At 40.6% G+C, this 18823-nt stretch overlaps 1 protein-coding gene and 1 pseudogene across 6 annotated transcripts in view; both read right to left on the minus strand.

Annotated features, from left to right (window-relative positions):
* Positions 1-18823, minus strand: part of GRIA4 (glutamate ionotropic receptor AMPA type subunit 4) — a 403247-nt gene that overhangs the window by 292841 nt on the left and 91583 nt on the right. The gene's annotated exons all lie outside the window — the stretch shown is intronic.
* Positions 1192-14030, minus strand: LOC132662239 (60 kDa heat shock protein, mitochondrial pseudogene; annotated as a pseudogene).

Raw genomic sequence — 18823 nt, forward strand, 5'->3', positions numbered from 1 at the left:
TGAGCTGTCAGCACAGAGCCTGATGCGGGGCTTGAACTCACGAATCACGAGATCATGACCTGAGCTGAAGTCAGACGCTTAACCGACTGAGCCACCCAGGTGCCCCTGTAATCACCCATGTTTCTAAAAGTCATTGTCCTTTAATTGTAGAATGCTATTCAGGAATTAAGATCTGGATGCCAGGTGTCTTCATTGCCCCTGGAATGTTCTTGCCTCCAGATCCTCTCAGTAGACAGAGCTAGGAAACACATGTATGGACACTCAACACACACATACATATTATAATTATTTCTATACCTAAGGTTCTGTATATATATTGAAGCCATGGGTTCATACTTACACCTCCAATTTTAGGGCTCTTTCTAGCATTTCCCCTTTTCTTATTTGTAACCCGACTCTTATTACCTACAATATATTTATCTATCTGCTAAATCTTAGTATGCACATAGTATTTCAGAATCTCTAGTCAATACGTTTGTTAAAAACAAATTTATACAATATAGTGTATGTGGTGGGGGATATATTTGCATATGGTATGCAATCAAAATATTGTCCCTCACATCACTTAATTAGTGTCTTCTCTACCCCCTTCGATATAGTTATGCCATTCATTTATAACACCGTTAGGTAAATTTGTTATTTTTTTGTATTCTATTTTGGGTTCCCCTACATCCTGGTCGGTTTTATTTATTTATGTTTTGGGGTATGTCCTAAAAGACAGTGCTATACAGAAAACTAAGAGAAGTTTCATTCTGTTCACATTCTTGAACTGCCACTCCTACCCAACTTATGTTGGCAACCGATCTCATTAGTTTCTGGTTTATTTTTCTATATTTCTTTTGAAGACATTAGTGGATAAATGTGTATTTTCTCATTCCTCTTTTTTCATTACATAAAGAATAGCACATTATAGACACCTTCACAGTGTATTTCTTGTTTGTTCATTTTTTTTTTTTTTGGTGAATATACAAATAGCCTTGTATTTAACAATACAAAATAAATTATCTGTAGGCATGGACAATGTCAGTGATAGAGCATTCTATATTGTTAAATGAAGCTAGTAACTATGGGTATATTGAATTTCTTAACATTAGCCAGCCTTTTCAACTTCTTTAACTGACTTCTCTAAAATTACTGGTGAGAAACATTGCCTCAAGCACCCTGTCATAGTTTATTAGTAATGGTGAAGCACTATTCTAGAAAGTAGAACATATCCTCCCTGACCACTCCACCTGTTCCATGGTCCTTCTCTTCAGCACCCGATAAAACAGTTCTTATTAACTTGGTTGGATCAATGATTCATTTCTCCATCACATTCACAAAATCTCCAAGCAGAGTATCAGAACCAACTTTTGAGAAACTTAGCATAATTATCTCAACTATCAATGATCCTACAACAGCTACTTTCTTAGTAATGACCTTTGTAAGCATATTTTTAAACGTTTATTTCTTTATTTATTTTGAGAGAGACAGAGAGACAGAGAGATACAGAGAGAGACAGAGAGACAGAATCCCAAGCAGGCTCCATGCTGTCAAAGCAGAGCCCGATGCATGGCTGTATCCCACGAACCATGACTTCATGACCTGAGCTGAAATCAAGAGTTGGACACTTAACTGACTGAGCCACCCACACACCCTGTTTGCAAGAATTTTGAGTGTTCTTTTAGTAATTTCTATATCATTGAAAATATCTTCATTAGCTGGAATTAGCAAGTCTCAGGCTGGAATGCACTGAAGAATAACACAACCCCCTCCCAGAACAACACCTTCTTCAACAGCTTACATGTAGTATTGAGGGCATATGCAGGTCTTTCTTTTCATTCACTTCCACATCATTTGTCCCACCAACCTGCAGCAGAGCTACTCGATCTGGAAGTTTTTCAAGATATTCATTCAATTTTTCCTTTTCATAATTACCAGTTATGATATGTAACTGCTCAATGATTTCTTGAATAGATTTTTCAATTTGAGTCTGTTATCTTTTCCCTTCGAGCACACTGGCTAATTTTTGGTCACAACGACATCTCTATCCAACTTTTCCTAAGTGTGTGACTGAGCATCATCAAGATTTAGGGTCAACCTTTCTTCTCTGAACACTGAACCACCAGCATCAATAGCCATGTGTCTAAGTAGGTTTTTCCATTATCACCAGACTGCTATAATCTGAAAACCAAGTTTTAGACTATTCAAAATGGGCGTATTTAGAGCTTCTCCATTAACATCTTCAGTAATTATTATGAAGGGCTTACAATAAGCATTGACAATTTCAACTGCAGATATAATGGAGTAGACACCAGACATTTTCTTTTCACCCAATAGAACACAGGCATTCACATTTCTGAGCTTCTGATGTATACTAAGTATGAAGAAACATAAACTGCAATCCAGTAATTTATAATTCATTATTCAGTGTTTCCCATCTTTTGGTGTCTTTACATCCTTCCTTTCAATCTTTTTCACTGTATAAGAAATGATATTGCTCATTTCTTGGTTTGCAGAAATCATAGCAACCTAAGTGATTTCTCCGGGGCTCAACACAGGTTTCAACTGCTTCTTAAATTCATCAATCACAGCATCTACAGCTAACACCACACCTTTCTTAATTTCCACTAGATTAGCACCTTGGCTAACCTCCAAGCCTTCCTTGGCAAGAGAGGATACTGATGTGGTAGCAGTGGTGGGGGATCTCTGGTCTTTTCCTTTGTGTTAGTGGCAACATCTTGAACAAGTCAAGTCCACACATTGTTATCTTTATCCTTTAAGTCAATTGAGACTGATACTCTGGGACTACTCACTCACTAATAATCACTCCAGCATCAGCTCAAACAAACTCACTCACTAATCATCACTCCAGCATCAGCTGAAAGCATTAAGGCTCAAATACCTGCACCAAATTTTACATCTTTGGCATAAGCCTGAGTGAGATGAGGAACGATTGCCTGCACAGTGGCCTCACCTGGTGAGGCTGTGGGCGTGCACCTGAAGAGGCAAGGGAGGCAGTGCTCAGCACACAGAGCAATCAATCCGTGCCCCCTCTCTGAGCTATGTCACCGTCTGTGTCACCCAGTGGCTTCCATCCCTTTCCTGGTGGCCCAGGCCTGGCAATCTGCATGCACCATGCATATTTTTGTTTTGAATGTTAACAATAAGTCTTGGAAATGTCCCCATATTATTTCACTCAGGTCTTCATTCTTTTTCAGTTTCTTGGTACTCTACTGTGTGGATGCATCATACTTTAATCGAACACAATCCTGTGTATGGGCAATTTAATTGCTTCTGATATGAAACAAATCAAATAACCCTGCAGGGAAGAACCTTGTGTAAATATAGTATTCGAGGAGTACCTTTCAGAACAGATTCCTAGTAGTGGGATTGCTTGATCAAACCATACACACATATAAAGTTCTGTTATTAAACTTCCACCAGAAGGACTGTGCCTGTTTGCATTCTCACTAATAATATAGGACACTCCCTGTTTAGCCACAGCCTCACCAAGAGGATATGTTGTCATACTTTTTAATTTTTACCCATCTGATCACTGAGAAATGACATTATTTTAATTTGTATTTTTCTAAGTATGTTTGAACTTGAAAAGATATGTATACTTAAGGGCCATTTTTATCTTTTTAATATGTGTGAGTTTGTGCTGATGTCTATTTCATACTTTCCATTGGTTTTCAGTTTCTTTTATTTTAAGAGTTCTTAATATATTGAGATTATTAGCTCTTTGTGTTACATGCTACAAATATTTTCTTCTAGTTTATCAATTATCTATGATATTGTGAAGACATTCATCCCTGTGTTCTTCTAGTTCTTATATGTTTTCATTTTTTATGTTTAAATTCTTGACCTCTGGAGTTTACTCTGGTATATCTTACAAGAACTGTATCAAAATTTTTTTTTCCAAATGGTTACTCAGATGTTCTACAACCATTAGTTAAAAAGTCCATCTGGGGTGCGTGGTTGGCTCAGCTGGTTAAGCCTCCGACTTGAGCTCAGGTCATGATCTTGCAGTTCTTGAGTTCAAGTGCTGCATCAGACTCTGTGCTAACAGTGCATAGTGTGGAGCCTGCTTTGAGATCTGTGTCTCCCTCTTTCTCTGCCCCTCCCCTGCTCATTCTCTCTCTCTGTCTCTCTCTCTCTCTCAAAAATAAGTAAACATTAAAAAAAAAAAAAGTCCATCTGTGTCCCAGTAATAACCCAAAGATAGTAGCTGTATCATAGAATATGTTCCTTACATACTTAGATCTATTTCTGGGTTTTCTACTCTGCTCCCCTGGCCTCACTGTCTGCTTATGTGTCAGTGCCACACTAATTTAATTATGGGTACTTTGAAGTACACCTTTATTCCTTTATATCCAGGGGAAGGGGAGGGGCTCATAGCTTCTCATAGATTTTCTTTTTCAGTGTTTTCCTGCTTCTTCTTAAATGTTTTTCCATATGAACTTGATTATCAGTTTGTCTTATACCACACACACACACACACACACACACACACACACACACACACCCCAACTGCTCGTGTTTTGATAAGGACTGAGTTACGTTTATAAATTAATTTAGGAAGAACTGAAATTTTTATAACATTGCATAATCTAATACAAGAAAAGGAGATGTCCGTCCACCTGTTCAAGTCCTCTTCTGTGTCTTTCTGTTTTGTTTTAAAATTTTCTTCATGAAGTTTCTTATCACTTAAATACTTCATCTTCTTTGTTGGAGTTGTTATAGGGTTTTTCCCCCCACTCATCCACATCTTTCTTAGGCTGCTTGAGAAACTCTCAGCAAATACCCATGTCCTCCTCCAGTGCTCTCTCTACACTGGATCCAGAGTTATCTCTAAAAAATGTAAATTTGTTCATTTTCTTTCAAAGATTTTGAAAAGCTTCTGCATTTATTAAGATGAAGACCGAATTCCTAATTAGGCCCACCCAGTCCCCCATCTTCTGGCCCTCACAGACGGCCACTTTGTGGGCTTTAACCACACTGGCCACTTTTCTTTCTATGGGGCCTTTGCCCCCTCCCCACTCAGGCTATAGAGCTTGAAGAGCAGAGCACCTGCCCCAGCCCCTCCAGTCAAGGTCAGGAAAGAAACCTGGAGAGTGAAGACATGGTCGGCCACGGTTGAGAGAGGAATCCCAGAAGTCTGGCTTCTCATGCATTTGGAAGAAAACACGTATATGTGAGTGTGGATGCTGTGGAAATAGTAAGAAGAACCACCCCCCCCCCCCCCCACACACACACACACAGCAACAATGCATGGAACTGTACTATCAGGTGATGGTGACCCCTTCTAGGGAAGAAAAGGAGAGTGGTGAGTGACTGCCCATTCTCTCCAGCAGCACCCGGAAAACTGAGACAGGACCTCTGTGACTGGGGGAAGGGAGGAAATCTGCAAAGAGGCAGGTAAGAGTATGAATGAGCATGGAGGGGATGCAGTTCCTGCTTCTTCAGGACTTCAGGAGGAAGCCCTCCCATGAGCCCCTGGACGTCCCTCACCTGAGGGTCTCTCTACCTGGTCTGCAGGCACCCTCAATGCCCCAATTGTTAATCACACACTGAGTAGGCTCTTTGGGTGCGCCCCTAAGTACAGCAGCTGAGAGGCCCAAAGCAGGCCAGGGTCTGTGGGCAACAGAGAAATCACAAATTTGAGCTACAGTGCCACCTTCTGGAAAATTACAGAGAGCTTTCTAGTAGCTAGGTGGGAGAATACATAAAAAGACATAAAAGACATAAAAACTAATTTAGAATTCTGCCAGGGGCGCCACGGTGGTTAAGTCAGTTAAGCCTCTGACTCGTGAGTTTGGCTTGGGTCATGATCTCACGGTTAGTGATTTCAAGCCCCATGTTGGGCTCTGCACTGACAGTGTGAAGCCTGTTTGGGATTCTCTCTCTCCCTCTCTCTTTGCCCCTTCCCTACTCATTGTCTGTCTCTCAAAATCAATAAATAAACTTAAAAAAAAAAAAAAAGAACTGTGCCACAAGAGGGAGCAAGAAGAGTGGAATTACCCTTACAAAGACTGAAAACCCCAGGTAATAACAGCACCATTGAACAGAATACCCCTCCCTACCTAGAGGCAACTAGGAGAGAATTTTGCTACTTCAGATGCAAAGGCAGCAGTGTTAAAAATACAAGAAACATGAAAAACCAAGAAGGCATGTTATCATCAAAAGATAATAATAATTCTTCAATAACTGAGCTCAACGTAATGACATTTTATGAACTAGCTGATAAAGAATTCAAAATAGCTGGGGTGCCTGGGTGGCTGAGTAGGTAGAGCACCCAACTTTGGCTCAGGTCATGATCTCACGGCTCGTGGGTTCAAGCCCCACATTGAGCTCTGTGCTGACAGCTCAGAGTCTGGAGTCTGCTTCAGATTCTGTGTCTCCCTCTCTCTCTGCCCCTCTCCTACTCACACTCTGTCTCTGTCTCTGTCTCTCTCTCTCTCTCAAAAACAAACATTAAAAATTAAAAAAAAAGAATTCAGAATAGTTGTTTTTTTTTTTATTTTTTAAAAAAATTTTTTTTTCAACGTTTTTTATTTATTTTTGGGACAGAGAGAGACAGAGCATGAACGGGGGAGGGGCAGAGAGAGAGGGAGACACAGAATCGGAAACAGGCTCCAGGCTCCGAGCCATCAGCCCAGAGCCTGACGCGGGGCTCGAACTCACGGACCGCGAGATCGTGACCTGGCTGAAGTCGGACGCTTAACCGACTGCGCCACCCAGGCGACCCCAGAATAGTTGTTTTTGAAAAACTCAGTGAGCTACAAGGAAACTCAGAAAGGCAATTCAACAAAATCGCAAAAAAAAAAAAAAAAAAAAATGCAGAAATTCTGGAGCTGAAGAATGCAATGAATGAAATTAAAAATGCATCTGCAGTGAGCATAACAACTGGAAGACAGAAGAGGCAACTCGGAGGGTAGGAGTTTGTAAATAAATCATTTAGAGGAGAACAAAGAATAAATGTAGAAAAGAGAATATCTATGTGATCTATGGGATTTCATCAAAAGAACAAATATTGGGGCACCTGGGTGGCTCAGTCGGTTAGGCGTCTGACTTCGGCTCAGGTCATGATCTCTCAAACTCAGGTTTGTGAGTTCGAGCCCCACATCAGGCTCTGTGCTGACAGCTCAGAGCCTGGAGGCTGCTTCAGATTCTGTGTCTCCCTCTCTCTCTGCCCCTCCTCTGCACGCGCTGTCTCTCTCAAAAATAAACATTGGAAAAAAAAATTAAAAAAAAAAGAACAAATATTAGGGTAATCAGGGATCCAGAACAAGAGAGGGTAAAGGAGGCTGAATATTTATTTAAAGAAATAATATCTCACAACCTCCCAAGCCTTGGGACAGAATCGGGCATCCAACTTCGTAAAGCTAATAGATCACCTTATTATCTCAACGCAAACAACCTTCCCTAAGACACATGATAACGAAACTGCCAATAACCAAAGATACAGAGAGAATCCTAAAAGCAGCCATATATTAAGAGATTATAACCTACAAAATAATTCCTATTAAACAATCAATATAAATGAATCAGTATCATGTATGAAATAAACATACAGAAATCAGGAGCACTAACAATTATACAATAATAACAAAACATCTGAAAAAGAAATTAAGAAACTATGACATTCACAACAGCCTCAAAAACAATAAAATATTTAGGAATAAATTTAACCAATGTCAGGAAAGAGGTGTATAATGAAAACAACATGACTTGAAGAAGACACAAATAAATGGAAAAATACCCTGTGATGTGGATCAGAAAAAATAATGTTGTTAAAAGGCACATAGTACTCAAAGACATCTGTAGGTTCCATGCAATTTCTATCAAAAGTCCAATGGGATTTTCCATAGGAAAAGAAAGAAAACTCTCCTAAAATTTGTATGAATCCACAAAAGACCCCAAAGAGCCAAAACAATCATGAGAAATAACAAAGCTGGAGGCATCACACTTGTCGATTTCATACCATAGGCCAATGGAACAGAATCAAGAGCCCAGAAATAAACTCCTACATCTATTGTCAACTAGTATTTGACAAGGAAGGCAGGAACACTCAATGGGGAGAGGATAATCTCTATAACAAATGGTGCTGGGAAAACTCATAACCACATGAAAAAGCTTTAAATTGAACCCTGATATTATACCACACTGAAAAATTTTCTCAAAATGGGTTAGAGATATAAACATAAGATCTGATACTGTAAAACTCCTAGAAAAAAAACATGGAAACCCCTTTAACGTTGGTCCTGGCTCCTTGACGCTCGTGTTGATTGCTGTACCCATTCCCTCATTTCTCTCTCTCTCTCCTCAGGTCTCCCTATTCCTGAGACATAGCAATATTGAAATTAGGCCAGTTAACCCTACAGTGGCATCTAAGTGTTCAAGTGCAAGGAAGAATCACATTTCTCACGTTCAATCAGAAGCTAGAGACGATTATGCTCAGGGAGGGGGGCATATAGAAAGCCAAGATGGGCCAAAAGTTAGCCCTCTAGTGCCACACAGTTAGTTAGCCAGGTTGTGAAGAACAAGAGAAAGTTCTTGAAGAAAATGAAAAGTGCTACTTCAATGAACACAGAAATGATTAAAAAAAATCAGCCTTCTTACTGATATGGAGAAAGTTCTAGTGGTCTGGATAGAAGAAGAACCAGCCACAACATTCCCTTCAGCCAAAGCCTAATCCAGAGCAAGGCCTTAACTCTCTTCAGTTATGTGAGGACCGAGAGAGAAGAAGCTGCAGAAGAAAAGTGTGAAGTGAGCAGAGGCTGGTTCGTGAGGTTTAAGGAAAGAAGCCATCTTTACAACATAAAAATGCAGGTGAAGCAGCAAATGCTGTTCAGCCTACGGTGAGTTGTTATTCAAAAGGCCCAGCTAAGGGAACTAATGAAGGGGACTACGCTAGACAAAAGAGTTTTGATGTAGATGGAACAGCCTTCTCTAAGGAGAAGATGCCTTCTAGAACTCTCCTAGCTAGAGAGAAGTCAATGCCTGGCCTCAGAGCTTCACAGGACAGGCTGACTCTCTTGTTAAGGGTTAATGCAGCTGGTGACTCAGTGTTGAAGCCTATGGTCATGTTCCACTCTGAAAATCCTAGTCCCCTCCAGGATAATGCTCAGTCTACTGTGCCTCTCTCCTATAAATGGAGCCACAAAGCATGGATGACAGCACATTTGTTTACAACATCATTTACTGAATATTTTAAGCCCATTATTAGGACCCAGTACTCAGAAAAGACCCCTTTCAAAATGTTATTGCTGATTGACAATGCACCTGGTCACCCAAGAGCTTTGATGGAGATGTCCAATGACATCAATGTGGTTTTCATACATGCTAACACAACACCCATTCTGCAGCCCATGGGCCGAGAAGTAATTTCAACTTTCAAGTTCTGTTGTTTAAGAAATACATTTTGTAAGGCTATAGTTGCCATAGACAGTGATTCCTCTGATGTGTCTGGGCAATGTAAATAGAAAACGTTCTGGAAAGGATTCACTTGTCTTGATGTCAATAAAAACATTCATGTTTCATGGTCAAAATGTCAACATTAACATGAGTTTGGAAGAAGTGGATTCCAACCCTCATGGACGACTTGGAGGGATTCAAGACTTACGTGGAGGAAGTCACTGCAGATGTGGTGGGAACAGCAAGAAAAGGAGAATGAGAAGTGGGGCCTCAAGATGTGACTGAATTGCTTCAATCTCGTGATAAAACGTCAGCAGAAGAGGCATTGCTTCTTATGGGCAAGCAAAGCAAGTGGCTTCCTGAGATGGAATCTACTGGTGAGGATGCTGTGAAGACTGCTGAGATGACAACCAATGATTTAGAATATGACATTAACTAAGTTGATGAAACAGCAGCAGAAGTTGAGAAGAGAGATTAATTCTGAAAGAAGTTCTGCTGTGGGTAAAATATATCAAACAGACTTGCATTCTATAGAGAAATGTTCATAAAAGGAACCGCCAATCAATGGGGCAAGCTTCACTGCTGTCTTATTTCAAGAAATTTCCACGGCCACCTCAGCCTTCAGCAGCACCACCCTGAAGGGTCAGCAGTCCTCAACATCAGGCAAGACCCTCCACCAGCAAAAAGATTCTCACTCATGGAAAGCTAAGATGGTGGTTAGCAATTTTTAGGAATAAAAGTCTTTTAAAATTAAGATATGCACATTGCTTTTTAGACATAATGCTATTGCACACTCAATAGACTACAGTATAGCATAAACATAACTTTTGTATGTATTGGGAAACCAAAATATTTATTTGACTTGCTTTATCGTGGTGGTCTGGAAATGAACCCACAATACCTCCGAGGTATGCCTATATATGGAAAGGAAATGAAAACAGGACAAAGAAGAGATGTGTACACTCCCATAGTTTTGCAGCATTATTCATAATATCTAAGATATGGAAACAACCAAAGTATCCATCAACAGATAAATGGATAAAGAAGATGTGGTATATACATATAGTGAAATAATATTCAGTCATGAAGAAGAAAGAAATTCTACCATTGCAACACCATGGACAGACTTAAAAAGGATTATGCTGAACGAGACTAGTCAGAGAAAGACAAATACTGTATGATATCACATATATATATGCAATCTAAACAAGTAAACAAACATACAAACTCATAAAAACAGAAAATAGAATGGTGCTTACAAGGGAGTTGAGGGTGGAAAAATTGGGGGAGTGTTGTTTAAGGATATAAACTTGCAACCAGTAGATACGTAATTCCTAGAGACACAAGGCAGAGAATGGGGATTATAAACAATTTATTATTGTACATTTCAAAGCTGCTAAGAGACTTTAAGTAGTTGTTCCCATCATAAAAAGGAAATGGTAATGATGAGACATGACAGAGGTCGTAGTGAGTGCTATGGTGGTAATAATACTGCAATATAGGAGTGTATCAAACCAACATGGGTCGCACCCTACAGTACACAAGGCTGTATGTCAATTATCTCTCACTGTTAGAAAACACTATATGTGTTATGTATTCTTGGTACTGCGATTTGTTAATACCTAAAAACTATTTTATCGTATGAGTTTTTTTCCATTCCCTTTCCACCAGCCATTAGTTTTACATTTTCCTCATTCTTTGCTTTTCCTATTATCTTTATGATCACTATTATTTTCGTTTGGTTTTGTAAGTATATATACACATGCATTTAAAATTATCTGGGGCTCCTGGGGGGCTCAGTCGGTTGAGTGACTTTGGCTCAGGTCATGATCTCCTGGCTCATGGATTCGAGCCCCATGTGGGGCTCTGTGCTGACAGCTCGGAGCCTGGAGCCTGCTTCAGATTCTGTGTCTCCCTCTCTCTCTGCCCCTTCCTCACTCAAGCACTGTCTCTCTCTCTGTCTCTCTCAAACATAAATAAACATTAAAAACATATTCTAAAAAATAACTAAAATAAAATTATCTTACAATTATATTTATCCATTTATCTTTGTATTTTCTTGGAGTGCTCCAGATTCATCTCAGTATTTGGATATTCAATTCTATTTTCCATTTATTTTCTATTTAATTAATTGGAACTTGTAGTTTATCTTTGAAGGTGTAATGATAAGTTAACTTTTCTCCAATGAGTAGAAAGAGTATTCACATAAGAATGTTAAGTGGCTATGTAAAAATTAATATATATCTGTGCTCAAATATTTACTTTTCAGCAAAAATATAAATAAGAAAATGTGTAGTTTTTTAAATTTTGTTTATGTGTGTATTTATTTATTTATTTATTTATTTATTTATTTATTGACAGAGAGAGAAAGAGCACACACACATACAAGTGGGGAGGGGCAGAGAGAGAAGGAAAGAGAGAATCTCAAGAAGGCTCTGGGCTGACAGCAGAAAGCCTGACGTGGGGCTTGATCTCATGAACCATGAGATCATGACCTGAGCCAAAGTCAGGTACTTAACCAACTGGGCCACCAGGTGCCCCAAGAGTTTATAGTTTTAAGTCATACCCCAATTTTAGGGGAAGTCATCTTTAAGTTCCATAGTATCAGGTCAGAATGTGTAGTATGCTTATTAATTTGTTCATTTTCAGGTGCTGTCACACATCCAACAATTAACACTTTTCAGGGGGAAGAGGCTAAGAGAAGGTGCAATCTTAATCAATGATTTCCCCACACTATTTAATTGCATTCAAGGAGGTTAAAAATTGTTTGCTCACACCTGCTGGAAGTACCAGCCAATACCTTAAATAAACTTCATTTCCTATTCATACGAACACACACACTGTCTTTAATAATGGAATGGAATTCTTGATGGACATGGAATGGATACATACTGCCTTGAGATCAACGCTTTACTTTAAAATCACACAGGTACATATTGTAAAGCCTCTAATTGTCTTGAAGGATCTGTGAACTTCCAAAAGTGACTTCTAAGCAGATAAAATATGGACACTTATCCCGCACTATCTCCGTGCATATAAACACCCTTTCATTGTGATTAAGAACTAACTCATTGAACACATAATGCTGAACATTTACTGTGTGCCTAGCACTGTGTCAAGCTCAGAAGGTATATCTGCAGTCCAGTGGGTAAAGAGGAAAGTAAGAAAAGCATTTCAGGGGCATCTGGGTGGCTGAGTCAGTTAAGTATCCAACTTCAGCTCAGGTCATGATCTCATGGTTTGTGTGTTCAAATCCCGCGCTGGGCTCTGTGCTGACAGCTCGGAGCCTGGAGCCTCCTTCAGATTCTGTGTCTCCCTGTCTCTGCCCCTCACCTGCTCTCTCTCCATCTCTTTCAAAAATAAATAAAACATTAAAAATTTACTTTTAATTTTTTTTGGTGTTTATTTATTTTTGAGAGAGAGAGCGAGAAAGGGGCAGAGAGAGGAGGAGACATGGAATCCAAAGCAGGCTCCAGGCTCTGAGCTGTGGCACAGAGCCCGACGTGGGGCTCGAACTCACGAATTGTGAGACCATGATCTGAGTCAAAGTCAGACACTTAACTGACTGAGCCACCCAGGCATCCCTAAAAAATTTATTTTTAAAAGAAAAGCATTTCAGCACTGCGTGTTCTCAGCCCTTAGCGCTTAGGGATGAGCACACTATGAAAAATGTGCAGGGTAAAAGATCCCTAATTCAGTCTCAGGGGGTTAGGAAATCTCTGGATAAGGCAGTCTTCAATGTGAAATCAGAAATGGGAATAAACTCTAGTAAAAGTGGGACAGGACTTTTACAAAGGGTAGGGAATAACATGCACAAAGTCCAGGGTCAACACAGAATGTAACTGCTTCAGGGGTTTTCTAGGTAACTCAAAATGACTGGAACTCAAAGGGATCTGGGGTAGTTGGGAGGCTGGAAAATGAGCAGGTGTCTATTCATGCGTGTTGCCTCATGCCAGGCTCAAGAATTTGACTTAGCTCTGAAGATTTATCTTCAGAGACGCTGATATAGATTTACATTTTTGTGTTGTTAGGAGAATGCACTGCAGACGAGCCAGACCAGAGGCAGGAAAGCCAATGAGGAGGTAATTAATGCATTTGTCTACACAAGACGTGAGGGGGGCCCAAACTAATTTAATGTCAGTGGGAATTGAAAGAAGAGGACAGTTTGAGGACAGAGCTGATTTGTCACCGTGAATGCTTGGATTTTAGGGGTAGGTTGTCAAGGAGGGTAGCCCAGCCCTGACCTGGACATGTAGGTAAATGTATCCATTGAAAAGTTGTCAGCATCTAAGTAATTGTCACATGGGATTTGCATGCCTTTGCTGGCAGGGAGGCTTAAAAGGGAGGCACGTAATTGGGCCACAAGGGGGTGAAACTAGTAATAGGAGTGATGTACTCTGGCTTCACAAGACGTGCCTGGCATCAGCCTGCAATTGCCAAAGCAACTGTCTCACTAAGTAGAGAAGGGGAAGGCCATGTGGGAAAATTCTGGAACCTACCTAAGGCTCAAGAGTTATACCAAAAATAAGTGGATTCGTTTCTCTTTCTTTGTCTGCAGTTATGTAATTAATGCGTCACCTCAGGTCGATGGTTGTCAAAAATGCTTCTGCCGCTGTGAGCTGTATCATCATCTCAGAGGGACGCTTCTAGAAGCAGCTCCCTGCGCTCCCCCCGTAACGCCAGCATCATATAATAAACTATCACATCTCCGTGCTTTGTTAGGCAGTATATGACACGCACGGATTTACAACATTCATCCATTCATTCACTCAGCAAACATTTATCGAGTGTCCCACTAGCTCCTAGGCACTGTTCCAGGCATGGGGAATAAAACAGCGAATGAAACAAAGCTTGTGCCTTCACAGAGCTTTTGGTGATGGAAGACGATTAATATGCCAGAAGGTGAAAAATGTGATGAAGAATGATAAATCAGGGTACGAAGAATGCCAGGTGTGGGCTGTGGTGGACAGCTGTGCCATTTCTAAGGTAACTAGGGTGGTTATGATGAGCCTGTCTGATGAGATGATGTTCCAACCGGGCGAAGGGTTGAGGGAGTGCATCGTGTGGATATCCATGGGACAAGTGTTTCCAACCAAAGGATTAGCAAGGGCAGAGGCTCTGCAGGATCAAAGAAGGAACATACTCCCATACTCATGGAACAGCAAGAAATTTTATTGTGCCTCCACGATATATACGCTAGGGTCCTGTGCAATCTCTAGGAAGGAAAACGGAGATGAATAAGCATAGATTTTGCCCTCAAGGAGTGTATACTTAAATACAGGAGCTAAAAGAGGTAGACAGTCGAAGGTGTCAATATAAAGAAAAAGTTATAATATTACTTCTGGTAGAGTGGCTTAGGAAAAACGAAACACTGCTTGAAAACCGGAAGAGCAACAGATACCAATGTTGTGTCCATTCCCAAATGACCCAGAAGGTGGATGATACCTGAAGTCATGGTCATGCTCATAGGTCATTACGGTCATGTGATACGATCTCGTCCCAGGCAGCACAGCTTATTTCCTGAGTTATTCTAGCAACCTTGCTCATAGGTTCTCTTGAAAATCAAATAGCAAGTTTGGAGCACCCAAAGGGATGCTGCTGGTCTTTTCCCCGGTCCATCCTGTACATGTAGCACATGGAAAGGGTCTTCAGGAAAGGTTTCCCGAGGGAACGGCTACATCAAGAGAAACTATGTGCCCCGAGTTGAAATGATATTCATGAAAACATAAGTCTTGACGATTTCAGCATTAATCAAGAGTAGAAATGAGGACAAGTGTACTGGGAGGAAGCTGTGTATATACCCTCAAATAATACACTGCAGCCGGGAGGAAGTTAGGAGACATGGGCACGGACAGACCGAAGTGACACAGCATATTCAGAGACTGGGTGGCTCTTTTGTGTGAAGATTTGGGACCGACTTCCCATCTAAATGGATGCCCTTTAAACGGCAGCATGTTCTGTGAATAGTGGTGGCAGCTGCAAAATCAAAGAATCATCCCGGCATGTGCTCAGGCAGAGGGCCCGTGGTTCAGAGAGCAGTCTTTCCACCACACCTGCATGTGCATCGTCATGAGCGTCCGGGGTCATCACCAAGAATGACCGACAACGGCACCATATGCACACAGTGCTGTCCCCTCATTTCCGAGGTGACTGTGCATATTCTCTCCGGGTTCCCGACGCATGAGACACAAGAACTTTTCCTCAGTTTCACTGCAGTGCGCTCGAGGCCGCAATTACTTCCACATTGATTTGATCAAAGTCTCCCCTTGGTGTTTTATTGTGAAGCAGTTCTACGTTACTAGGGAAACAGACTCAAGTCTGAGTCTCAATGAATGGCATCAAGGATTAAAATTACCTCCACCCCTACCTGAGCTCTACTATAGCCGCAGGACTGTTATCCTAATTTGAGGCTTCCCTACACACAGGAAAGATTTCAGGCAAATTAAGAGATGCCACGTTTTTCTCTAAATTTCTACATAAAAATATTCATCCTATTTGGGGCACTGTTAGGAAGCTTTCAACCCTCACCTTACACCATTACTGCACGGAGTATATGTCACGTGAATAATTTTCATTATAGTAACCTAAATTAAATTACATTTTACAGCTCTACCATTCAGTAAAAACTTCATGTGTCTGCACATCAAATGAAGAGTTATGATAAATGAAAAATGGCTGCTGGATATAAAATCAGTGCCACATTAGCAGAAACTTCTATAAAGAGTTGGATTCACTTTCCTTATCTCTAGAATGATATGTGATTTCTAGAATGGTATTTTCCTATTTCTGGAACGTGAGAAACACAGAGGAATCACCTCGTCTACAATAATAACCCATCCACACCCAGCCCCCATCCTCCAGCAGAGCGGCCAGCTGAATGTGTCGATGAATGAATGAGCACAGGTGTTTTGATTCCAGACAATTCAAATCATCATGTTAGGGAGTGTTCAAGTTAGGGAGTATTTCACAGAGGTTCATAAAGCACAGTGCATTCTTTTCCGAAGCCCAGGCTTCCTGACCATCTGGAATATGCTGGCCTTCCTTACACCTTATCCTACCTCTTGGCTGGCTGAGTCCACACTCTTTTCAGGCTGATTTCAGCCTAGGGTTTCTTAACCTATTTTTCTTGAGTGAAACATAAGAGGCCTAAATTGTAGGCAAAAAAAATTGTAGGTGAGCATATGTGCATCTGAGCATTTTTCTGGAGCAGAAGAGAGAGCTTATGGCTTTTATCGGCTTTTCAGAGGGATGCTGTGTCCCAACACAGGTTAATAACTACCTTTAAGTGCCTTTTCACACATCATCAAAAAGTCACTCACTGTGTTCTGAAAGCTTTTTTTTTTTTTAATTATTTGTTCCAGAAAATAATAAAGTAATAATTATGTTAGAAAATATAAACAAGGGGCGCCTGGGTGGCGCAGTCGGTTAAGCGTCTGACTTCAGCCAGGTCACGATCTCGCGGTCCGTGAGTTCGAGCCCCGCGTCGGGCTCTGGGCTGATGGCTCGGAGCCTGGAGCCTGTTTCCGATTCTGTGTCTCCCTCTCTCTCTGCCCCTCCCCCGTTCATGCTCTGTCTCTCTCTGTCCCAAAAATAAATAAAAAACGTTGAAAAAAAAAAAAAAAAAAAAAAAAGAAAATATAAACAATAGTTATTTTAGAATATGAAATATGTTAGCAGGAAAATGCTACTCTTTTATCTCTCAGATACCTCATTTCATGCACGATAAAATAAACTTCAAAAGTCCTTACCAGATGCGAGCATTTCAGTACATTACATGTTAGTAAGAAGTAGTATCTTGCAAACACAGAGTGCTTCTATTATCAAATGTGACACAACTTTAGTACACAAACTTCTTTTTCATACATTCTGAGCACATCTAGGAAGCCCACAAGTATATAATGACTTTGTACAACAACTATTTGCACATTAAAGACAGAATGTTTGACTCAATACAGATTTACTGCGGTCCTGCCTTGTGGTTAGGCTCAGTGGTCTATGTTCAAGTAGAGGCACAGGAGAATTAGACCCACCTTCATCCTGAGGGGTGTAGCCCAGCGTATGGAGAGAGGCAGTGATAAAGGCAAGTGAAAAGTCTTACTCAGAGGGCACACCAGGGGCCGTGGAGGAACCTAGGTCAAGTGCCTAACAAGTCTTTTGGGCTTGGAGGCAGTTTCCAAGATGAAGTAACTCCTCAGTAGCCGGTGTGAGTAACCCAGGAGACGCAAGATGGGGGAGAGACACTGAAAGATCAATGCATCAGGCAGCAGGGGCAGCCAATATAAACATCCAGACATGTCAGGGAGGTTGCCTTTTTACAGAACTAGAGATTTTATCAGGAGAACTGAAATGCCAAAGGTTTCAGCCTTTTAAAAGGATTTGCTTGCCTCTCATCCAGAGGGCAATGGGATCTATTAAAGACTTTAAACCAGAGGATGCAAAATTGTACACAAGAAAGTAAGGCTATGCAGCATTTAAAGTGTTCACAAGCTGGTGGAGGCACCCTGGAGAACAGCATGGGGGGGGGGGGTCCTCATAAAGTTATAAATAGAACTGTCCAGGATCCAGCAATAGCACTACTAGGTATTTACCCAAAGAATACAGGAGTGCTGATTCACAGGGACACATGCACCCCAATGTTTATAGCAGCACTATCGACAATGGCTAAATTATGGAAAGAGCCCAAATGTCCATCGATGGATGGATGGATAAAGAAGATGTGGTATATATATACAATGGGATATTACTCGATGATCAAAAAGAATGAAATCCTGCCATTTCCAACTACGTGGATGGAACCGGAGGATATTATTCTAAGAGAAATTAGTCAGAGAAAGATGAATATCATATGATTTCACTCATATGTGGAATTTAGGAAATAAAACAGATGAATATAGGGGAAAGGAAGCAAAAATAAGACAAAAACAGAGATGGAGACAAACCATAAGAGACTCCTGAATACAGAGAACTGAGGGTTGATGAAGGGAGGAGGGTGGGGGATGGGCTAGATGGGTGATAGGCACTAAGGAGGGCACTTGTTGGGATGAGTGCTAATGTTGTATGTAAGTGATGAATCACTAAATTCTACTCCTAAAACCATTATTACACTATGTATTAACTAGCTTGGATTTAAATAAAATTAGAAATGAAAAAAAAAAAAAGGGTTCACAAGTTACTGGCTAAGCAAAATCAGTTTAAATACTTCAGGCCTTGAGAATTTGGTTTACAAAATCGTCAGGATTAAGGAATGGCTCGTAGCCAAAAAATAAATTTAAAAAATCTAAACTAAATTCTCATGTCCTGTCAAAGAAACAGCCATTCTTTGATGGGAAATAAAAACAAACAAATGTAACTATAAAGATTAGAGGACTTTAAGATTGTGTTTCAAACACAGTCATAGATTGCTTCGCTACAGATTGGGAAA

Source organism: Panthera onca, chromosome D1, assembly GCF_046562875.1.
Source record: "Panthera onca isolate mPanOnc1 chromosome D1, mPanOnc1 haplotype 2, whole genome shotgun sequence".
Lineage (NCBI taxonomy): Eukaryota > Metazoa > Chordata > Mammalia > Carnivora > Felidae > Panthera > Panthera onca.